The 22,583-nt window shown below is 41.9% G+C and overlaps 1 long non-coding RNA gene across 1 annotated transcript; it reads right to left on the bottom strand.

Moving 5' to 3' along the window:
• Positions 1-11,608: 11,608 nt before the first annotated feature.
• Positions 11,609-13,406, bottom strand: LOC139363434 (uncharacterized). The gene is made up of 3 exons (XR_011623824.1): positions 12,921-13,406; positions 12,247-12,270; positions 11,609-11,941 (listed from the first exon to the last, which is right to left on the bottom strand). It is a non-coding gene; the product is annotated as an uncharacterized lncRNA (long non-coding RNA).
• Between the last annotated feature and the right edge of the window lie 9,177 nt (positions 13,407-22,583).

Below are 22,583 nucleotides of genomic sequence, written 5' to 3'. Positions count from 1 at the left end.
GCAAAGAGAATGTACACTGAAGATTGGCCTTACCCATTCTGTTAGACATAGTTTCAGATGCCTATTTTATTACTGGGAGAGTAGTCTGACTGATTCTTGAAACCGTCTTATATTTGAAGATGTGTCTTTGAGTGAAAAAGCTGAGTGAAATTTGGGGTTGGGGAGAAAATATGACATTAAGATGAGAGGAAAGAATATTTGAAACACAATGAACTATTGCTCATTTGTCTATAAAGCTATGACTTGATACTTATTTCCAAAATGGTTTCCAGAACCTGCCATAAATCATAAAGATAAACTATTTATGAAAGTGTGGTAGATTGCAAATAAACGCTGTTGAAATGAGCTAGGCCTGGGTTTCATCTTGGCTGTATCATTTACTAGCTATGTTTTCACTGGTATCTTACTTAGCCTCACATTACTCATGAAAATACTGGTGTTAATTTTTACTACATTAATTAATATCAGAATTAAAATGAAAACACAAGTAAAGTAATTAGATACATGCTTAGTGATAATAAAATATTGCAAAAAATTATACGTTCTGTTGTTTTTCTCAAAATGTCTACAGCCTGGTGATAAAAATCTAAGATAAACTAAACAAAACAAGGATAAACCAAAGCATCATGACCTTCTAAGATTTACTAATAAATAAGAAGTTTTTCGGCTGGGCCCAGTGGCTCACGCCTGTAATTCCAGCATTTTGGAAGGCTGAGGCAGGTGGATCACGAGGTCAAGAGATCAAGACCATCCTGGTCAACATGGTGAAACCCCATCTCTACTAAAACTACAAAAATTAGCCGGGCGTGGTGATAGGCGCCTGTAATCCCAGCTACTCAGGAGGTTGAGGCAGGAGAATCTCTTGAATCCGGGAGGCAGAGGTTGCAGTAAGCTGAGATTGCACCACTGCGCTTCTGCCCGGCAACAGACTGAGACTCCGTCTCAAAAAAGAAAAAAAAAGAAAAGAAGTTTCTCTTCTGTTGGTTCAGAGAATGAAAGCAGAATCTTGAGACTATTGAAGGTAGAATAGGTACGAGTGTCTTTCTTACATGACTACAAACTTTATTATAAAATAAACAGCTTAGCACAGAGAATACACCAAAACTTAGACAAGCACGGATTAAGAAAGCAAAAAGTAAACCGATATACTACCATGTAAGAAAACCATTTTTGGCCGGGCAGGGTGTAATCACGCCTGCAATCCCAGCACTCTGGGAGGCCGAGGTGGGAGGATCACGAGATCAGGAGATCGAGACCATCCTGGCTAACACGGTGAAACTCTGTCTCTACTAAAAATACAAAAACTTAGCCAGGTGAGGTGGCGGGCGCCTGTAGTCCCAGCTACTCGAGAGGCTGAGGCAGGAGAATGGCGGGCACCTGGGAGGCGGAGCTTGCAGTGAGCTGAGATCCGGCTACTGCACTCCAGCCTGGGCGACAGAGCGAGACTCCGTCTCAAAAAAAAAAAAAAAAAAAAAAAAAAAAAAAAAAAAAAAAGAAACGACTAGAATATCTTCCAAAATGGTTGTATCATTTTGCATTCCTACGAGCAATGAACGAGAGTCCCTGTTGTTCTATCTATATCCTTGCCAACATTTGGTATTCTGGGGTTTGGGATTTCAGCAAGAAAACCATTTTAATATTTTTTTATTTTAGAATAATTGTAGATTATGGGAAATTGCAAAGACAGTACAGAGACATTCTGCATGCGCCTTCACCCAGTTTCTCCAAATGTTTATATTTTAAGTAACTATAGCACAGTAGGAAAACCAAGATAATACTTTAATACAATGTGTGTATAGTTTTATGCATATGTATTATCACATTTGTAGATTCATGTCACCACCACCACAATCAAGCACAGAGCTATTCTGTATCACAGAGATCTTCGTCATGTTTCCCTTTCTAGCCAAATTCCCACACACAATCACCTTAACAACTTAAAACCACTAATTTCTTCTCTATTAATTTCCAGAATACTGTCATTTTGAAAATACTAGTTAAATGGAATCATGCAGTATGTGACTGGTGTTTTTCACTTGGCATAATACCCTTGAGATCCATCCAAGCTGCTGCATATATTGACAATCTGGTTTTTTAATTGCTAAGTAGTATTCCATGGTCTAAATGCAGCATAGTTTGCTTAACTATTTGCCTATTGAAGGACACTTTTGCTGTTTCTAGTCTGGGGCCATTACAAATAAAGCTGTTTTGAACATGTGTGTAAGGTTTTTCTATGAGCATGAGTTCATGAGTTTTCATTTCTCTGGTATAAATGTCTGGGATATAATTCATGGGTCATATGGAAATATACGTTTAGTTTTTCAAGAAACTGCCAAACTTAGCCAAGTATGATGGCTTATACCTGTAATCCCAGCACTTCGGGAGGCCAAGGAGGAAGGACAAATTGAGGCCAGGAATTTGAGACCAGCTTGACAACACAGCAAGACCCCAGTGTCTACTTTTTTTTTTTTTTTTTGAGACAGAATCTCAGTCTGTCGCCAGGCTGAAGTGTAGTGGCATGATCTTGGCTCACTGCAACCTCTGCCTCCCAGGTTCAAGCAATTCTCCCGCCTCAGCCTCCTGAGTAGCTGGGATTACAGGTGCACACCACCACGCCCAGCTAATTTTGATAGTTTTAGTAGAGACAGGGTTTCACTATGTTGGCCAGCATGGTCTTGATCTCATGACCTTGTGATCCGCTTGCCTTGGCCTCCCAAAGTGCTGAGATTACAGGCATGAGCCACCGTGACCGGCCAAATGTTTTGTTTTGGTTTGGTTTTTGTTTTTTATCAGGTGGATGTGGTGGCATGCCCCTATAGTCACAGCTATTTGGGAGGCTAAGGTGAGAGGATTGCTTGAGCCCAGGAATTTGAGGGTGCAGTAAGCCACTGCACTTTAGCCTGTCTGACAGAGAGAGATCCTGTCTCCAAAAGGAAGGAAGGGAGGGAGGGAGGGAGGGAGGAAGGGAGGAAGAAGAATAAAGAAAAAAGAAGGGAGGGAGGGAGGAAGGGAGGGAGGAAAAAAGAAAGGAAAGAAGAAAGGAAGGAAAAAAGGAGGGAGGGAGGAAGGAAGAAAGGAAAGATGGGAGGAAGGAAGGGGAAACAGAAAGAAAAGGAAGAAAGAAGGGAAGGAGGGAGGGAAGGGAGGAAGGGAGGGAGGGAGAAAGGAAGGAAGGAAAGAAGGAAGGAAGGAAGGAGAAAGAAAAGGAAGAAAGAGATAAAGGAAGAAAGAAAGAAGAAAGAAAGAGAAAGAAAGAAAGAAAAAGAAACTGATAAACTATTTTCTAATTGCTTTGTGGGAGTATGGTCACTTTCATCATATTGATTTTTCCTTTTTTGTTTTTTTTGAGATAGAGTCTGGCTCTGTCACCCAGACTGGAGTGCAATGGCACGATTTCGGCTCAATACAACCTCTGCCTCCTGGGTTCAGGCAATTCTCCTGCCTCAGCCTCCCTAGTAGCTGGGATTATAGGCTCCCACCACCACGCCTGGATAATTTTTTTGTATTTTTACTAGAGATGAGGTTTCACCATGTTGGCCAGGCTGGTCTCAAATACCTGACCTCAGTTGATTCACCTGCCTCAGTCTCCTGAAGTGCTGGGATTACAGGCATGAGCCACTGCGCCCAGCCAATATTGATTCTTCCTTTTCCATGAACATGATATATACATATGTATATATATATTTTACCATTTATTTGTGTCATCCCTGATTTCTTTGAGCAATGGTTTGTAGTTTTCCTTGTGGAGATCTTTCTCCTCCCTGGTTAGCTCTATTCCTAGGTATTTTGTGTGTGTGCGGCAATCGTGAATGGGATTATGTTCCTGATTTGGCTCTCAGCTTGACTGTTGTTGGTGTATAGGAATGTTAGTAATTTTTCCACATTAATTTTGTATGCCAAGACTTTGCTGAAGTTGTTCATTAGCTTAAAGAGCTTTTGGGTTGAAACTATGGGGTTTTCTTGATATAGGATCATGCCATCTGAAATAGGCATAGTTCAACTTCCTCTCTTCCTGTTTGGATGCGCTTTAATTATTTTTCTTGCGTGATTGCCCTGGCCTAGGCTTCCAATATTATGTTAGACAGGAGAAGTGAGAGAGGGTATCCTTGTCTTGCACTGGTTTTCAAGGGGAATGCTTCCAGTTTTTTCCTATTTAGTTCTGTATTAGCTGTGGGGTTGTCACAGAAGGCTCTTATTATTTTAAGTTATGTTCACTTAATACTCAGTTTATTAAGAGTTTGTAACACGAAGGGATATTGAGTTTTATCAAAAGTCATTCTTGTATCTATTGAGCTAATCATGTGGCTTCTGTCTTTAGTACTGTTTATGTAATGTATCAAATTTATTGATTTGCATATGTTGAACTAACCTTGCATCGCTGGGATAAAGCATACTTGATCATTGTAGATTAGCTTTTGAATGTACTGCTAGATTCAGTTTGCCAGTATTTTGTGGAGGATTTTTGCATCAATATTCATCAATAATATTTGCCTGAAGCTTTCTTTTTGTGTGTGTCTCCACCATGTTATGGTATCAGGATGATGCTGGCCTCATAGAATAAGTTAGAGAGGTATCCCTCTTCCTCAATTTTTTGGAATAATTATAACAGGAATAGTACTGGCTCTTCTTTGTACATCAGGCAGAATTCAGCTGTGAATTATTCTATTCCTAGGGTTTTTTTTGGTTGGTAGTCTACTTATTACTGATTTAATTTCTGAGCTCATTATTAGCCTGTTCAGGGATTCAATTTCTTCCTGGTTCAGTCTTGGGAGGGTGTATATGTCCAGAAATTTATCAATTTCTTCTAGGTTTCCTAGTTTATGTGTATAGAGGTATTGTTAATGTTCTCTGATGGTTATTTGTGTTTCTGTGGGATCAGTGGTAATATCACCATTGTCATTTCTGAGTGTGATTATTTGAATCTTCAGTCTTTTCTTCTTTATTAGTCTAACTAGAGGTCTATTTTTTTAATTAATTTTTTTCAAGAAACCAATTCCTGGATTCATTGATCTTTTGAGCGTTTTTGTTTTTTTCTGTCTCAATCTCCTTTAGTTCAGCTCTGATTTTGGTTATTTCTTGCCTTCTGCTAGCCTTGAGATTGGTTTGTACCTGGTTGACTAGTTCTTTTAGTTGTGATGTTAGATTGTTAAATTAAGGTCTTTCTAACTTTTTCATGTGGGCATTTGATGCTATAAATTTCCTTCTTAACACCGCCTTAGCTGTGTCCTAGAGATTCTGGTATGTTGTATCATTGTTCTCATCAGTTTTAAAGAACTTCTCAATTTCTTTCTTAATTCCATTATTTATGCAAAAATCATTCAGGAGCAGGCTGTTCAACTTCCATGTAATTGTATGGTTTTGAATGAATTTCTTAGTCTTAATTTCTAATTTGATTGCACTGTTGTCTGAAAGATTATTTGTTATGATTTCAATTCTTGTGCATTTGCTGAGTAGTATTTTACTTCCAATCATGTGATCAATTTTAGAATATGTGCCATGTGGTGATGAGAAGAATGTATATTCTGTTGTTTTGGTGTGGATCATTCTATTGATGTCTATCAGGTCCATTTGATTTAGTGCTGAGTTCAAGTCTTGAATATCTTTGTTAATTTTTTGTCTCGATGATCTGTCTAATATTATCAGTGGGTTGTTAATATCTCCAAGTATTATTGTGTGGGAGTCTAAGTCTCTCTGAAGGTTCCTAAGAACTTACTTTATGAATCTGGGTGTTCCTGTGTTGGGTGTTGATATGGTTTGGCTGTGTTCTCATCCAAATCTCACCTTGAATTGTAGCTCCCACAATTCTCACATGCCACAGGAGGCACCCGGTGGGAGGTAATTGAATCATGGGGGTGGGTCTTTCCCATGCTATTCTCGTGATAGTGAATAAGTCTCATGAAATCTGATAGTTTTATAAAGGGGAGTTTCCCTGCACAAGTTCTCTTGTCTTGTCTGCCACCATGTGAAATGTGCCTTTCACCTTCCATCATGATTGTGAGGCCTCTCTAGCCATGTGGAATTGTCAGTCCTTTAAATCACTTTCTTTTGTAAATTGCCCAGTCTCAGGTATATCTTTGTCAGCAGCATGATAACAGACTAATACAGTAAACTGGTACCACTAGAGTGGAGCGCTGTTAAAAAGATACCTGAAAATGTGGAAGTGACTTTGGAACTGGATAACAGGCAGAGGTTGGAACAGTTTGGAGGGCTCAGAAGAAGATAGGAAAATGTGGGAAAGTTTGGAACTCCCTCGAGACTTGTTGAATGCCTTTGCCCAAAATGCTGATGGTGATGTGGACAATAAAGTCCAGGCTAAGGTGGTCTCAGATGGAAATGAGAAACTTGTTGGGAACTGGAGCAAAGGTGACTCATTATGTTTTAGCAAAGAGACTGGTGGCATTTTGCCCCTGTACTAGAGATTTGTGGAACTTTTAACTTGAGAGAGATGATTTAGGGTATCTAGCAGAAGATATTTCTAAGACGCAAAGCATTCAAGAGGTTACTTGGGTGCCGTTAAAGCCATTCAGTTTTATAAGGGAAGCAGAGCATATGTGTTTGGAAAATTTGCAGCCTGACAATGCGATAGAAAAGAAAATCCAATTTTCTGAGGATAAATTCAAGCTGGCTGCAGAAATTTGCCTGGGTAACGAGGAGCTGAATGTTAATCATCGAGACAATAAGGAAAATGTCTCCAAGGCATGTCAGAGGTCTTGATGGCAGCCCTGCCAGGTCTGGAGGCCAAGGAGGAAAAAAATGGTTTCTTCGGCTGGGCCCAGTGTCCCCGTGCTGTATGCAGTCTTTGGACTTGGTGCTCTGTGGGTCAGCCACTCCAGCTGTGACTAAAAGGGGCCAACATAGAGCTCAGGCCACAGCTTCAGAGGATGCAAGCCCTAAGCCTTGGCAGCTTCCATGTGGTGCTGAGCCTGCAGGTACAAAGAAGTCAAGAATTGAGGTTTGGGAACCTCCACCTAGATTTCAGAAGATGTATGGAAACACCTGGATGTCCAGGCAGAAGTTTGCTGCCTGGGAAGGGCACTCATGGAGAACCTCTGCTAGGGCAGTGCAGAAAGGAAAAGGAAATGTGGAACTGGCACCCTCACACAGAGTTCCCACTGGGGCAATGCCTAGTGGAGTTTTTGAGAAGAGGAACACCATCCTTCAGACCTCAGAATGATGGATCCACTGACAGCTTACATCATGCACTGGAAAAGCTGCAAACACTGCATGCCAGCCCATGAAAGCAGCCAGGAGGAAGGCTATATCCTGCAAAGCCACAGAGGTGGAGCTGCCCAAGACCAGGGAAACTCACCTCTTGCTTCAGTGTGACCTGGATATGATATATGGAGTCAAAGGAGATCTTTTTTTGGAGTTTAAGATTTGAGTGCTCTGCTGGATTTCAGAGTTGCATGGGGCCTTTAAGCCCCTTCATTTTGGCCAATTTCTCCCATTTGGAATGGGTATATTTATCCAAGTTAGTTATCTAAGAAGTAACTAACTTGCTTTTGATTTTACAGGCTCATAGGCAGAAGGGACTTGACTTCGAGTTAATGTTGAAATAAGACTTTGGGGGACTCTTGGGAAAGCATGATTGGTTTTGAAATGTGAGGACATGAGATTTGGGAGGGGCCAGGGGTGGAACGAAATGGTTTGGCTGTGTCCCCACCCAAATCTCACCTTGAATTGTAGCTCCTATAGTACCCATGTGTTGTGGGAGGGACCTAGTGGGAGGTAATTAAATCATGGGGTAGGTCTTTCCTGTGCTATTCTTGTGATAGTGAATAAGTCTCATGAGATTTGATGGTTTTATGAAGGGGAGTTTTCCTGCACAAATCCTCTTCTCTTGTCTGCTACCATGTGAGATGTGCTTTTCACCTTCTACCACCATGATTGTGAGGCCTCCCCAGCCACACGGAACTGCAAGTCCATTAAACCTCTTTCTCTTGTAAACTGCCCAGTCTCAAGTATGTCTTTATCAGCAGCATGATAATGGACTAATATACGTGAATATATATTTAGGATAGTTACATCTTCTTGATGAATTGAACACTTGGCCATTACGTAATGCCTTCCCTTTTTTTTGAAATGGAGTCTCATTCTGACACCCAATCTGGAGTGCAGTGGTGCAATCTTGGCTCACTGCAACTTCCACCTCCTGAGTTCAAGTGATTCTCTTGTCTCAGTTTCCTGAGTAGCTGGGATTACAGGTACACAGCACAACACCCAGCTAATTTTTGTATTTTTTGTGGAGATGGAATTTTACCATGTTCACCAGGCTGGTCTTGAACTCCTGACCTGAAGTGATCCACCCACGTCAACATTCTTTGTCTGTTTTATATTTGTTGGTTTGAAGTCTTTTTTTTTGGTCTGAAAGTACGGTTGCAACCCCTGTCTTTTTTTCCATTTTCCATTTGCTTGGCTGATTTTTATCCATCCCTTTATTTACAGTCTATGGGTGTTACATCATGTGAGATGGGTCTTTTGAAGACAGCATACCAATGGATCTTACATTTTTATCCAGCTTGCCACTCTGTGCCTTTTAATTGGGGACATTTAATCCACTTACATTCAAGGTTAGTATTGATATGAGTGAATTTGATCCTGTCATTCTGATGTTAGTTGGTTATTTTGCAGACTTGATTATGTGGTTGCTTTATAGTGTCACTGGTCTGTGTACTTCAGTGTGTTTTGTAGTGGTTGGTAACAGTCTTTCCTTTCCATAACCAGTGCTTCCTTCAGAAGCTCTAGTAAGGGAGGTCTGGTAGTAATAAATTCCCTTGGCATTTACGTGTCTGAAAAGGATCTTATTTCTCCTCTGCTTAGGAAGTTTAGTTTGGCTAGGTATGAAATCCTGAGTTGAAATTTCTTTTTTTTTCTTTTTTCTTTTTCTTTTTTTTTTTTCTGAGATGGAGTCTCACTCTGTCAACCAGACTGGAGTGCAGTGGTACCATCTCAACTCACTGCAACCTCCGCCTCCCGGGTTCAAGAGATTCTCCTGCCTCAGCCTCCTGAGTAGCTGGGACTACAGACATGCACCACCACACCCAGCTAATTTTTGTATTTTTAATAGAGACAGGGTTTCACCACATTGGCCAGGATGGTCTCGATCTCTTGACCTCATGATCTGCCCACTTCGGCCCCCCTAAGTGCTGGGATTACAGGCTTGAGCCACCACGCCCAGCCTGGAATTTCTTTTATTTAAAGATGCTGAATTTTGGCCCCCAACCTCTTCTGGCTTGTAGTGTTTCTGCTGAAAGGTCCACTGTTAGTCTGATGGGCCACCCTTTGTAGGTGACCTGACCTTTCTCTCTAGCTGTCTTTAACATTTTTTTCTTTCATTTCAACTTTGAAGAATCTGATGACTATGTGTCTTAGGGATGATCTTGTAAAGTATCTTACTGGGATTCTCAGTATTTCCTGAATTTGAATGTTGGCCTCTCTAGCTAGGTTGGGAAACTTCTCATGGATGATATCCTGAAATATATTTCCCACATTAGTTCCATTCTTCCCATCTCTTTCAGGGATACCAATGAGTAGTAGATTCTGTCTCTACATAATCCCACATTTCTCGAAGGTTAGGCTTATTTCTTTTCATTTTTTTTCTCTATTCTTGTCTGATCATCTTATTTCAGAGAGCCAGTCTTCAACCTCTGAGGTTCTTTCCTCAGCTTGGTCTACTCTACTATTAATACTTGTTATTGCATTATGAAAATCTTATAGGGTGCTTTTCAGCTCGATCAGGTCAGTTATGTACTTTTCTATACTGGCTATTTTGTCTGTCAGCCAAATCTTGCCTAAGGCCTGCTGCAACCACTCCCTGGCTACTGCCTATATTCACTCAAGGCCCTGGGGCTGTACAATCAGCAGCTAGGAAAGCCAGCCAGTCCTCTGTCCTTTGTTCAAGATAGCAAGGTCTCCCAAATGGCAGGGGTGTCCGGAAGTACCATCTGGGATTCAGGCACTACAGTCAAAAACCTTAGATCTCTACCTGGTATTCTATCATATCGGCAATTCAGGACTGTTCTTCCTATCTCTTCAGTGCCTCTTTCAGGGACACAAAGTTAAAACCAGGTGCTATGAGTGCTCATCTGACTTTTGGTTCTTATGAAGGTTTTTTTTTTGTTTGTTTTTGTTTTTTTCATGTGTAGGTAGTTGTTAACTTGATGTCCTTGCAGGGGACACAACCAGTGGAACTTTATATTCTACCGTTTTTCTCCCAATTTTGCTCGTTTTCTTCCCATGTGTCAAGACCACTCCACAAAGGTTGGATCCTGGCTTGTCTGAACCCATGTGATCCCATGTTTCTTCCAACGTGTGAGGGAGGGAGTAGGAAAAGTTTAATTGCTCCTTATAAAGAGACACAAGAAGAAATAGTCTGTTTCTTACTTTTGGAAGTTGTTGTGAGAGAATACAAAACCTAAAACTGCTACAGGTGTCCTCCTACCATCTCAGGAAAGCTGACGTGCTGTAAAGAGATGAGCTATGAAGTTCGAGGATCGCTGGTGATGCTACTGGCCTGCTTCCTTGAGCAACCCTGAAGATGCCCTGTCTTAGATCCATCTGCTATGTGAGATAATGAGTTAAAGAAAAAGCTAATTAGATTGGATTTTCTGTTACTAGTAGCAGAAAGCATTTTCATGGAAATGTTCATTCCATACATTTTAATTCCACCTTATAATTTCACACCACAAGTTTCCCATAAAGTGAGATAAATCTTATCTTCATCTCAGGGAATAAAGCAAGAGTAAAGTTGCAACTGTGGGATCAAACAGAACAGACATGACTAGCAGCTTATTCAGTTTCTATAGGATAAGCTGCTTTGCACAAGTAACATGTATTTAAAAATAAAATATGAATAAAATAAACTTTGAATTTGGTAGATATTAAAATAATAGCTGTCTCTGACACATGATAAATTGTGTTCAAATGATTTCTATTTTGAAATAAGCTTTATCTACTTTTTGCTCTTCAGACAGAATACGATAACAGAGCCTTCCATCTTCTTACCCAGTTCACTTGTCTTCTGGGAAATCTATACAACTCCCTTATAATAGTATATTGTCAAACTCCATGCAATTAGAACTATGCACTGGTTTTAAATTATAGATACACAGTGTTTTAGGGTAAAGATCTTTGATTTTGAATTTAGAGAGAAATTATGTTAAACCTGGATATCAAATTGGGGAGAACTGACTTTCTTTTTGAGAGAGTTTCGCTCTGTCACCCAGGCTGGAGTGCAATGGCACGATCTCAGCTCACTGCAACCTCTGCCTCCCAGGCTCAAGCAATTCTTCTACCTCAGCCTCCTGAGTAGCTGGGATTGCCCGCCTCGGCCTCCCAAAGTGCTGGGATTACAGGCATGAGCCACTGTGCTTGGCCACATTTTTTTTTTTTTTTAATATTGACAAGTCAAAATTACATAGTGTATTTGTGGTGTACAGCATAATGTTTTGATGTATGCTTACAATGTAGAATGACTAAATCAAACTATTTAATAGATCTGTGAACCCACAGAGTTACCATTTATAAGAGAAAACCATTATTGTATTGGGATGTCATCTTGCATTTTTCTTTTTATTCTATTTCTTGTCCTTGTAGTTATTGAAGCAGATAATTTTTCACTCCATGTTTATTCCAGAAAAATTTAATAACATTACATACAAGGTAATTTCAGATTTATGGGAGGCAGTAAGGCTGGGTACCAAGGGGACCAGGAAAGAATGAAGACGGGGTATTGCCATCAATACCGGGACTTCCAAGCCAAGGGCAGGGCTGAGAAAGCCACCAGGCAGGACATTTTCTGCAAGGTCATTGAAGCAGGAGCAGACCCGGTCCTGAGAAAGCTTTCCTTTCGTGGAAGAACAGGAGGCCAGGCAGGCAATCTTTTCATGCTTCCGAGCTAGGTTTAAAGGTTCTTTCTGAGTATCACCTTCAGTTCAGGGGCCTGCAGAATACAAAAGACAGTGTTGTTTTCAACACTCTTCTACCAAAAAGCTTCTTCTCCCTTCTTTCAGGACCTCATAAGAGAGCAAGAAGAAGAAACAAAAATACTTCTAAGTTTCCCTGAGCCACTGTTACTTTAGAGCACAGACCTTTTACTAAGCGGAGAGAAGAAGCTCTAGTATAAACTACATGAGTAGAACTTTGGATCCAAAGTGTTTCTCATTATTTTTGACTCATGTCTTGTCATCTCTGCCATCTTTCTAGGGAAGCCAAATCTGTCTCTAAAAGAGGATTAAAGGTCATTACCTGTTGGCTGAAGTCCAGAGTGTCCTGGAAAAAGAGGGAAAGATATATACTTAAAAGATATGGAAGGAAGTCTTTCCCCAAAAACAATGTTCCAAGCTCCAGATCTGTCTCCTGAAATCTCTCAAACACTACAACCCACACCGGCCAGGGCAGAGAAGAGAGCAGAAACTGAGACGGTGTGACCCATGAAGCTTTCATCTCTCACACACACACATGCACGCACACGCACGCACACACACGCACACACACGCACGCACACACACAGAAACTGAGACGGTGTGACCCATGAAGCTTTCATATCTCACACACACACACATACACACACACACACGCGTGCACACACACACACGCACGCACGCACATACACACACATACACACACACAGAGTATAACTGCATTAGCCTTAGTGTCTCTTCCCTCATTTGCTCCAGAATTTCAAACCAAGATCCCCATGCTCGTCAACCTTTCTCTTATCTCTGCAGGACTCAAGCACTCATGCTGTGGCACAGTAATGATGGACTGTTGATTTCTAGATTTCCAGGAAATTTGAGGTCAACTGGGGAAGGAAAGGCTTAATACCAGGCCACTGACACACTGGGAACTAATCTCAGGAAAGCCATATTTCTTCCTCCAGAAAAGCCTATGGAGAGAGCCAGCTACCAAAGGCTCCTCACCTTTCTGATTCCTGAAGTAGAGGAACAACCCGGCTCCAAGGAAGAGCAGGCCCAGCACAAAGCCCCCGACTCCACTCAGCATCTTGCTCTGTGCAGGTTCAGAATGTGCTCCTGAGAGAAGAAGCCAGATTTAGTGATTTTTAACCCTAATCCAACTTATCTAATTGAAACTCGGAGATTCAGAGTTTTGACAATGGGAGATGAAAGCTACCCTGGAGGAACCAAAATAACTGGCCAAAATACCTGGAATAACTGGAAAAAAGATTTAAAAATCACCTTGAGTAGCTAAAATGCTCAGGAATTGAACTCATTCTTGAGTTCAAATATCACAGCCCAACATAAGGCACAGCTTCAACATCTGATCTAGAAAATCCCTGGGACTCAATGAAGTTGAGTAGCTTGTTTTAGTGTATTTACTAAATGTTTCATTTCTGGAGCCAGACTGTCTAGCTCAAATCGAGGCTCTGCCTCTTACTGATTGGTCCTGAAAGAGATTTTCAATTCTTCCATACCTCAACTTTCTCACCTATAATGGAAGTTAATAATACTAATTTCCCAACTGGGGTTCTGTGAGGATTAATGTACCTAAAATACATAAATAAGCGGCAGAGCTGAGACTGGACTCCCTTCATGTCAGGAAGGCCCTATGTTGCTCCTCTTCTCAGATGGTAACAAACAACTCAGAGCAACAGTGCCAGAAGCACAGTCCCAGCCCCAGAGGCAAAGTCTGGTGCCCAGGGCTAAGGCATGACCAGGATCTGTGACTTGAGGAGGTTCAAAACAGGGACAGCTTCTTTTCTATCTTCTAGGCATGGCTGCTTCTCCAGGGGGTACAGGTATTCCTAGAAACTCTCCTAGGACTATCCCCAGTGACCTGTGTTGAAGACAGAAGAACATGGAGCAATTGAAAATATGATATGAGAGAGGAGAAACCTGATAGTCAAGGATAATCAATGTCCCCTTCCTGGTGGGTAAGAAATTTATGAGGTCTAGAAGCTTCTCACTCCATTGCACTGTGAGAGGGCTGGTCACGCTTGGGTGCTCCACTTGGCAGGTGTAAACCTCTCCACTCTGAAGAACTGTTTCCAGCATCACCAGGGTCTGGAAGTTCTAGTCTCCATTCTGGATCAGGCCTGTGGAGACCACCGCAGCCTTCTCTTTCTGGCCATTCCAGAACCACCTGACTTTAATGCTGTCTGGATAGAAACCATTCGCAGAGCAGACCAGCAGGGTGTGGTGCTGCAGGGACTGGGTCTCTGCAGGATACACAGTCACCTCAGGATGGACTAAGAAAAAACACAAAGAATATGTAAGGGAGACAGAGCAAGTCTTCTTGGTTGCCTTTCTCTCTGCCTCTCTCCACACCCAGGCTCAGGTCTCAGCCAGGCCTCCATCAAAGCAGGCCATGTGGTCTCACAGTGTCGAGAGCCTGGAATTTAATCTTTACAGGGCAGACCCATTAGATTTGAGTGATGAAGAAAATTGTGTTTGCTTTTTTCATAGTTTGAAACTGTTATTAATTATCAAAGTGTTCAGAAATCCTTGAAAGCATATAGTGTGTTTACTAAATCTTTCATTTCTGGAGCCAGGCTGTCTAGCTCAAATCCAGGCTCTGCCTCTTACGGATTGGTCCTGAAAGAGATTTTCAATTCCTCCATGCCTCAGCTTTCTCACCTATCATGAAAGTTAATAATACTAATTTCCCTATTGGGGTTATGTGAGGATTCACATAAAAATACATAAGACGATGACTGAATGTAGCCCTCAAGTTTTGTTAGCTATTTTTTATCCTGTTTACCCTGAGAGAATAATATGATTCAGAGTGGTATGTATGGACTGGGGGACAGCTGTTGGGTAGATGGGGAGATGGAGCATGAAATTTTAACTGTGCTGGCTCCATGCACTCACACTTTAGAACACCACAGAAATGGTTCTGCCACTGGGAAGGAGGAACAGACAGAAGTGATTCTCTACCTCTGTGGGTTGAGTTCCTAGAAAAATATGAGTCATACAGGAGAGAGAAAGGAGTAAGAAAAGTTCTCATATTTACCTTCAGCCAATCAATCTATCTCCTCTGTAAAACAAGAATAACAATGTTAGAACTATAATTTTCTAACTACCTCTCTTTCTAGACTGATATTTGAGGCCAGGGAAGGGTCTGGGACAGTGTGTTTAATGCCTGTGACAATTCCTGACACTAGCATCCCCTCAGTAAGTACAATCATTTTAAAAGAAAAAAGGAGAAACCTGAGACAACTTTTTTTATTCTTTTCTGAGACGGAGTTTTGCACTTGTCGCCCAGGCTGGAGTGTGGTGGCATGATCTCGGCTCACTGCAACCTTAGCCTGCTGAGTTCAAGCAATTCTCCTGCTTCAGCCTCCTGAGTAGCTGGGACTACAGACTCCCACCACCATGCCTGGTTAATTTTTATATTTTTAGTAGAGATGGATTTTCACCATGTTGACCGGGCTGGTCTCGAACTCCTGAGCTCAGGTGATCCTCCCTCCTCTGCCTCCCAAAGTGTTGGGATTACAGGTGTGAGCCACTGTGCCTGGCCCTGAGACAACATTTTTATAATACTACAAAATGATAGATGTAAGATGGGTTGTAAATCATTACCAAACATTTTGCAATATATTTCATTAAATAAAAATGTTCAAGTTTGTAACATGGAGAATAATTTTGAAAATAAAAATATAAACTACAATCTGGAGAAAATGCTGAATCAGGCTGGGTGCAGTGGCTCACGCCTGTAATCCCAGCACTTTGGGAGGCCAAGGCAGGCAAATCACGAGGTCAGGAGATTGAAACCAACCTGGCGAACACGGTGAAACCCCGTCTCTACTAAAAATGCAAAAAATTAGCCGGACATGGTGGTGGGTGCCTGTAGTCCCAGCTACTTGAGAGGCTGAGGCAGGAGAATGGCGTGAACCCGGGAGGCGGAGCTTGCAGTGAGCTGAGACTGTGCCACTGCACTCCAGCCTGGGCGACAGAGTGAGACTCTGTCTCAAAAAAAGAAAATGCTGAATCAAATACCACAAAAGTGTCAATAATCTTACTGTACAGATAACCCATAAAATCCCTGAAAAAAAAAATACTAGGATCCCAGAGGTAACAGAAAAGAGATACTTATCTTTCCTTTAAATATACAATAAATAATTCTTGGAACAATAATAGAAATCAAATATTAACTAAAAATTAAAAAGAGATGTAACTTTTCAACTATTTGGCCATATTGTAAAAAGATTAATCAAGGCAAATGTGAGGTAAATTGTATCACAACTTTATAAAGGAATAATATGTAACTACTTAAATACTATTAGCTTTAAAATAAAAATTGTAGTAGCCATGGTGGCACAGGCCTGTAATTCCAGTGCTTTGGGGGGTTGAAGGGGGAGGATTACTTGGGGCCAGGAGTTCAAGGCTGCAATGAGCTATGATTGCACCACTGTACTCCAGCCTGGATGACAGAGCAGGACTCTGTCTCTAAAAATGTATGCACAGGTTACATATGTGTGTGTATATACACACAGGCACAGCATATGTATGTATATTATATATACTATATACATAGCAACATATATGTATACTGTACACATAGTAACATATATAGTAACATGTTACTATGTACATATACTTTGTGTTCATACATAGGTTCTGTTAACAGTATAACAAAAGTTTAATTCAAAAGCTAGTTTCACAATAATTTCAACTATGGAAATACATGTATATACTAAGAAAACAAAACCGTAGCAAGAACTTTAGACCTAAAAGAAGCCTCAGAAAGGTCAGAGGTGCTACAGAGGTCCCTTCACTTCCTCTAGAAATCAGTCTAATACTACTATAAACACCTTTGCACACAAACTAGAAAATCTAGAAGAAATGGATAAATTCCTGGACACATACACCTCTCAAGACTGAACCAGGAAGAAACTGAATTTCTAAACTGACCAATAATGAGTTCTGAAATTGAGTCAGTAATAAGAAACTACCAACCAAAAAAAGCTCGGGACCAGATGGATTCACAGCTGAATTCTACCAGATGTATAAAGAAGAGCTGTTAGTATTCCTATTAAAATTATTCCAAAAATATTGAGGAGAAGGGATGACTCCCCAACTCATTCTATGAGGCCAGCATCATCCTGATACTAAAACCTGTCAGAGACACAACAAAAAAAGAAAACTTCAGGTCAATATTCTTGATGAACACAGATGCAAACATCCTTAACAAAATAATAACAAACCAAATACAGCAGCACATCAAAAGCTAATGTACCACGATGAAGTAGACTTTATTCCTGGGATGCAAGGTTAGTTCAACATATACAAATCAACAAATGTGATTCATAACATAAAGCAGAATGAAAGACAAAAGCCACATGATCATGCAGAAAAGTCTTTTGATAAAATTCAACAGCACTTCCTGTTAAAAATGCTAAGTTCACGCCTGTAATCCCAGCACTTTGGGAGGCTGAGGCGGGTGGATCACAAGGTCAGGAGATTGATACCATCCTGGTCAACAGGTGAAACCTCATCTCTACTAAAAATGAAAACTTAGTCAGGCACGGTGGCACGAGCCTGTAGTCGCAGCTACTCAGGAGGCTGATGCAGGAGAATCACTTGAACCCGGGAGGCGGAGGTTACAGTGAGCCGAGATCGCACCACTGCATTCCAGCCTGATGACAGAGAGAGACTCCATCTCCAAAAAAAAAACTAAACAAAACTCAGTAAACTAGGCACTGGAGGAACATACTTCAAATAATAAAAGCCATCAATGACAAACCCACAGCCAAAAACATAGTGAATGGGCAAAAGCTGGGAGCATTGCTCTTGAAAACCAGCACAAGACAAGGATGTCCTCTCTCACCACTGCTTTTTTTTTTTGGAGACCGAGTCTCGTTCTGTCGCCAGGCTGGAGTGCAGTGGCGCAATCTCAGCTCACTGCAACCTCTGCCTTCTGGGTTCAAGCGATTCTCCTGCCTCAGCCTCCCAAGTACCTGGGACTACAGGCACGTGCCACCACGCCTCGCTAATTTTTTTTTTTTTTAATTTTTAGTAGAGACTGGATTTCATCACGTTAGCCAGGATGGTCTTGATAGCCTCACCTTGTGATCTGCCCACTTCAGCCTCCTAAAGTGCTGGGATTACAGGCATAAGCCACTGTGTCTGGCCCTCTCTCACCACTCTCATTCAAGATAGTATTGGAAGTCCTGACCAGAGCAATTAGGCCAGAGAAAGAAATAAAGGGCATTCAAAGAGGAAGAGCGGAAGTCAAACTATCCCTGTGTGCAGATGATACGATCCTGTGTCCAGAAAACCCCAAATCTCCAAATTTTGGCCCAAAAGTTCCTTTAGCTGATAAACAACTTCAGCAAAGTTTCAGGATAAAAAAAAAGAATCAACATATAAAAATCAGCAGCATTCCTATACACAAAGAATACCCAAGCCAAGACCCATATCAGGAACATAATCCCGCTCACAATTTCCACACACACACATATTACCTAAGAATACAGCTAACTATGGAGGTGAAAGACCTCTACAAGGAGAACTACAAAACACTGCTCAGAGAAATCAGAGATGACACAAACAAATGGAAAAAATTATTATGCTTATGGATAGGAAGAATCAGTATCATTAAAATGGCCATACTGCGCAAAGTAATTTATAGATTCAATGCTATTCCCATTAAACTACCATTGACAGTCTTTACAGAACTAGAACAAACTACTTTAAAATTCATATGGAAGCCAAACAGAGCCTGAATAGCTAAGGCAATCCTAAGCAAAAGAATAAAGTAGGAGGTACTATGTTACTTAACTTCAAACTATACTACAAGGCCACAGTAACCAAAACAGCATGGTACTGGTACAAAAGCAGACACATAGACAAATGGAACAGAATAGAGAGTCCAGAAATAATGCTGCACACCTACAACCATCAGATCTTTGACAAAGATGACAAAAACAAGCAATGAGGAAAGGACTCCTCATTCAATAAATAGTGCTGTAGTGACTGACTAGCCATATGCAGAAGACTGAAGCTGGACCCCTACCTTACACCATATACAAAAATCAACTTAAAATGAATTAATGACTTAAATGTAAAACCTAAAATCATAAAAACCCTGGAAAGTAACCTAGAATATACCATTCTGAATGTAGGACTTGGCAAAGATTTCATGGCAAAGACACAAAAAGCAACCACAACAAAAACAAAAATTGACAAATGGGACCTAATTTAAGAGCTTCTGTGCAGTAAAAGAAACTATCAACAGAATAAACAGACAACCTAGAGAATGGAGAAAATGTCAAGTCCTAATTTGGGAACAGGAGTCAGGCTGGTGGGACCAGAAGAAAGCAAAGAGATAAAGCAAATAAGCTATAAGTCTGTCTTTCTTCATGGTCCAGGACACACAGCCCTCCTGTGCAAATAATTCACAGTCTTCCTGTACTCAATTTTCATCAGACATCTGTAAGCTAGCTCACTGCAACCTTGGCATTATTGCTACTGCATGTAGCACTCTGCAGCCTAAGAACCATCCTATAAAATCTCCTGCAGGCTTCTCTTCTACTGGCCTGCCTGTTGCCTCCTTGCACTGTATTTTTCTACTTTCTCTAGTAAATCTGCTTTTTTCTACCTACAACTGTCTTGGTAAATTCTTTTACTTTGGCACCACTGGCTCGATAGTTATTGCTTACCTGCGTCAGAAAATATTTGCAGACTATGCATCTGACAAAGGTCTAATATCCAGAATCTATAAGCAACTTAAACAAATTTACAAGAAACAAACAAACCAACAACCTCATTAAAATATGAGCATGAACAGACATGAGCAGACACTTTTCAAAAGAAGACATACATGCAGCCAACAAACACAGGAAAAAATTCTCAACAGCACTAATTATTAGAGATATGCAAATCAAAATCAAAATGAGATGACATCTCACACCAGTGTGAATGGCTATTACTAAAAAGTCAAAAAATAACAGATGCCGGTGAGATTGCAGAGGAAAGAGAATGCTTATACACTGCTAGTAGGAATGTAAATTAGCTCAGCCATTGTGGAAAGCAATGTGGTGCAAAGAACTAAAAGAGAATTACCATTTGACTCAGCAATCCCATTACTGTGTATATACCTAAAGGAATATAAACCATTCTACCAGAAAGACACATGCACACATATGTTCACTGCAGCACTGTTCACAATAGCAAAGACACTGAATCAACCTAGATGCCCATGAGCAGTCGACTGGTTAAAGGAAATTTGGTACAAATACACCATGGAATAGTATGGAGCCATAAAAAGAATGAGATCACGTCCTTTGCAGGAACATGAATGGAGCTGGAGGCCATTATCTTACGCAAACTAACATAGGGACAACAGACCAAATACCACATGGTCTCACTTTATAAGTGGGAGCTAAACATTGAGAACACGTGGATACAAAGAAGGGAACAGTAGACACGGGGACCTACTTGAGGGTGAAGGATGGGAGGAGGGAGAGGATCAGGAAGAATATCTGGGAGGTACTATGCTTATCACCCTGGTGATGACATTATCTGTACATCAAACCCACCTGACATGCAGTTTACCTATAGAACAAACCTGCACACGTATCCCTAAAACTAAAATAAACACTTAAAATTAAAAAGAAAGAAATTAGTCTAATACTTTTTCTCAGTAAAATGCTTATGCAGACAAGTATCACACACTTTTATTTCAGAGATTTCGGGAGCATAAAGGGTGTGTACCAAGGACAGTTTGTGACTAGCCTCCTTACATTATCCCTCACATTATCATTTCTTATCTCTCCTCCCCTAAACTTTCATGCCAACAGCAGACTAGGTAAATTTCCCTCTCCGGGCGATCAAGATCTCCCTCTCCAGGCCCCTGCATCACCACTCCCACCCTCCGCTCATCTCTGCACAGCGGGCTGGAAGGACAAGCTGAAGCTCCCTCCTGCGTCCCCTCCAAAAACAGACACAGACAAATCCCCACTCTACACTCACCTACCTGAGCCCTCCTAATTCCTTCTTGCTCATAATCCTATACTCTCCCACAGGGTGCTTACTGCGCGCGCGCACACACGCTCGCGCTCGCGCTCTCTCTCTCTCTCTCTCTCTCTCTCTCTCTCTCTCTCTCTCTCTCTCTCTCTCTCTCTCTCCTTCCTCCCTCTCCGTTCTCAGGAACCCTGCTCTCCCTCCCCCACGCGCCTTGCTCACCGCGCCTCTGCGGTGAGCAAAACCCCATAGTTGTGTCTGCAGTAGGTGTCCAACAGACCCCGCAAGTAGCCCAGGAGGTTCTTCTGGCTGTTTCCATTCCTGGACTCTCCTCCGCTCCAGCTCCGCCACCGCCCGGAACTTTCCCACGTCGCTGTGGAAGCGCGCATACTCCTCCGGGTATGGATGAGTCTCTGCACAAACCGCTATGTCTCCGTCCAGTTGGAGAAATAGCACTCATGTTTAATCTGCTCCAAGAAATGTGCTGCGGGGACAGAAGAACCGATTACATGGGCGGCATCCTGGGAAAAGAGTGACGGCTATGCCCACAATCAGGGACGCCCTCGGCATGGCGTGGGGCGATGGAACACCTTGACTGGCCCCCACCAGCCAACCCCGACCACCAGCATCCCAGGGGTTCATCTCCCATCTGCCTGGGGCGGAGGGAGGCTGCGAGGGCCGTGGAATACCATTCGGGATTCGTTCCCTATTGCTGAGTTGAGCTGGACGCCTCTTTGCAAGGCTCTGGACCAGGATCATCTGCCTCATCACTGCCACTTGCACTTCCTCCTTCTGGGAGCCTCCACCCAAAAGACACTTCTTGCTCCCTCTTATCATGCCACACTCTACTCATTCCTTAAACAAGACCCACCTCCTCCATTCTGTAAATGCTTCCTTAGTGCCGACCTTGTGTCCTCCGTTCTGTAAATGCTTCCCTTAGTGCTCCTGGGAATCCAAACAGGGGAAAGACAGACCTCTCCCCCGCGCTGGGGGAGCTTAAAGAGTAGTGAAAGTGATGGCAAAAAACGAAATACACAGCACCTTATACAGGAATGAGAAATGTTAAGAGAAGTGTGGAGTTCTAGAACAAAGAATAGGATGATCTAAATTACTCTCAGAGAAGGACTCTGAGAGTGACAATTCACATGTGACCTTACAGGTTTAGTGGGTGTGAGCCAGGGGGCAGAGTGGAGCCTGTGTGTCTCCGGACAAAAAGGCAGGCACATTTCAGGTACTCATAAAACCATGCACAAAAGCTTGAAAGAACTGATGGAACTTCTTCAAGAAACCAGAAGAAAGTTTACTAAAGCACAGCATGAGGGAAAGGAGGGGAAAAGATTAAACTGGGCCGGGCACGGTGGCTCACACCTGTAATCCCAGCATTTTGGGAGGCCGAGGCAGGCAGATCACAAGATCAGGGGTTTGAGACCAGCCTGGCCAATATGGTGAAACCGCGTCTCTACTAAAAATACAAAAATTAACCAGGCGTGGTGGCACGGGGGTGGTGGCGCGTGCCTGTAGTTACAGCTACTCAGGAGGCTGAGGCAGAACAGTAACTTGAACCTGGGAGGCGGAGGTTGCAGTGAGCCGAGATCGTGCCATTGCACTCCAGTCTGGGTGACAGAGCGAGACTCTCTCTGAAAAGAAAAGAAAAAAGAA

Source organism: Macaca nemestrina, chromosome 5, assembly GCF_043159975.1.
Source record: "Macaca nemestrina isolate mMacNem1 chromosome 5, mMacNem.hap1, whole genome shotgun sequence".
NCBI classification, from domain to species: domain Eukaryota; kingdom Metazoa; phylum Chordata; class Mammalia; order Primates; family Cercopithecidae; genus Macaca; species Macaca nemestrina.
The sequence above is the reverse complement of the archived record's forward strand: the minus strand, read 5'-3'. Positions and strand labels throughout refer to the sequence as shown.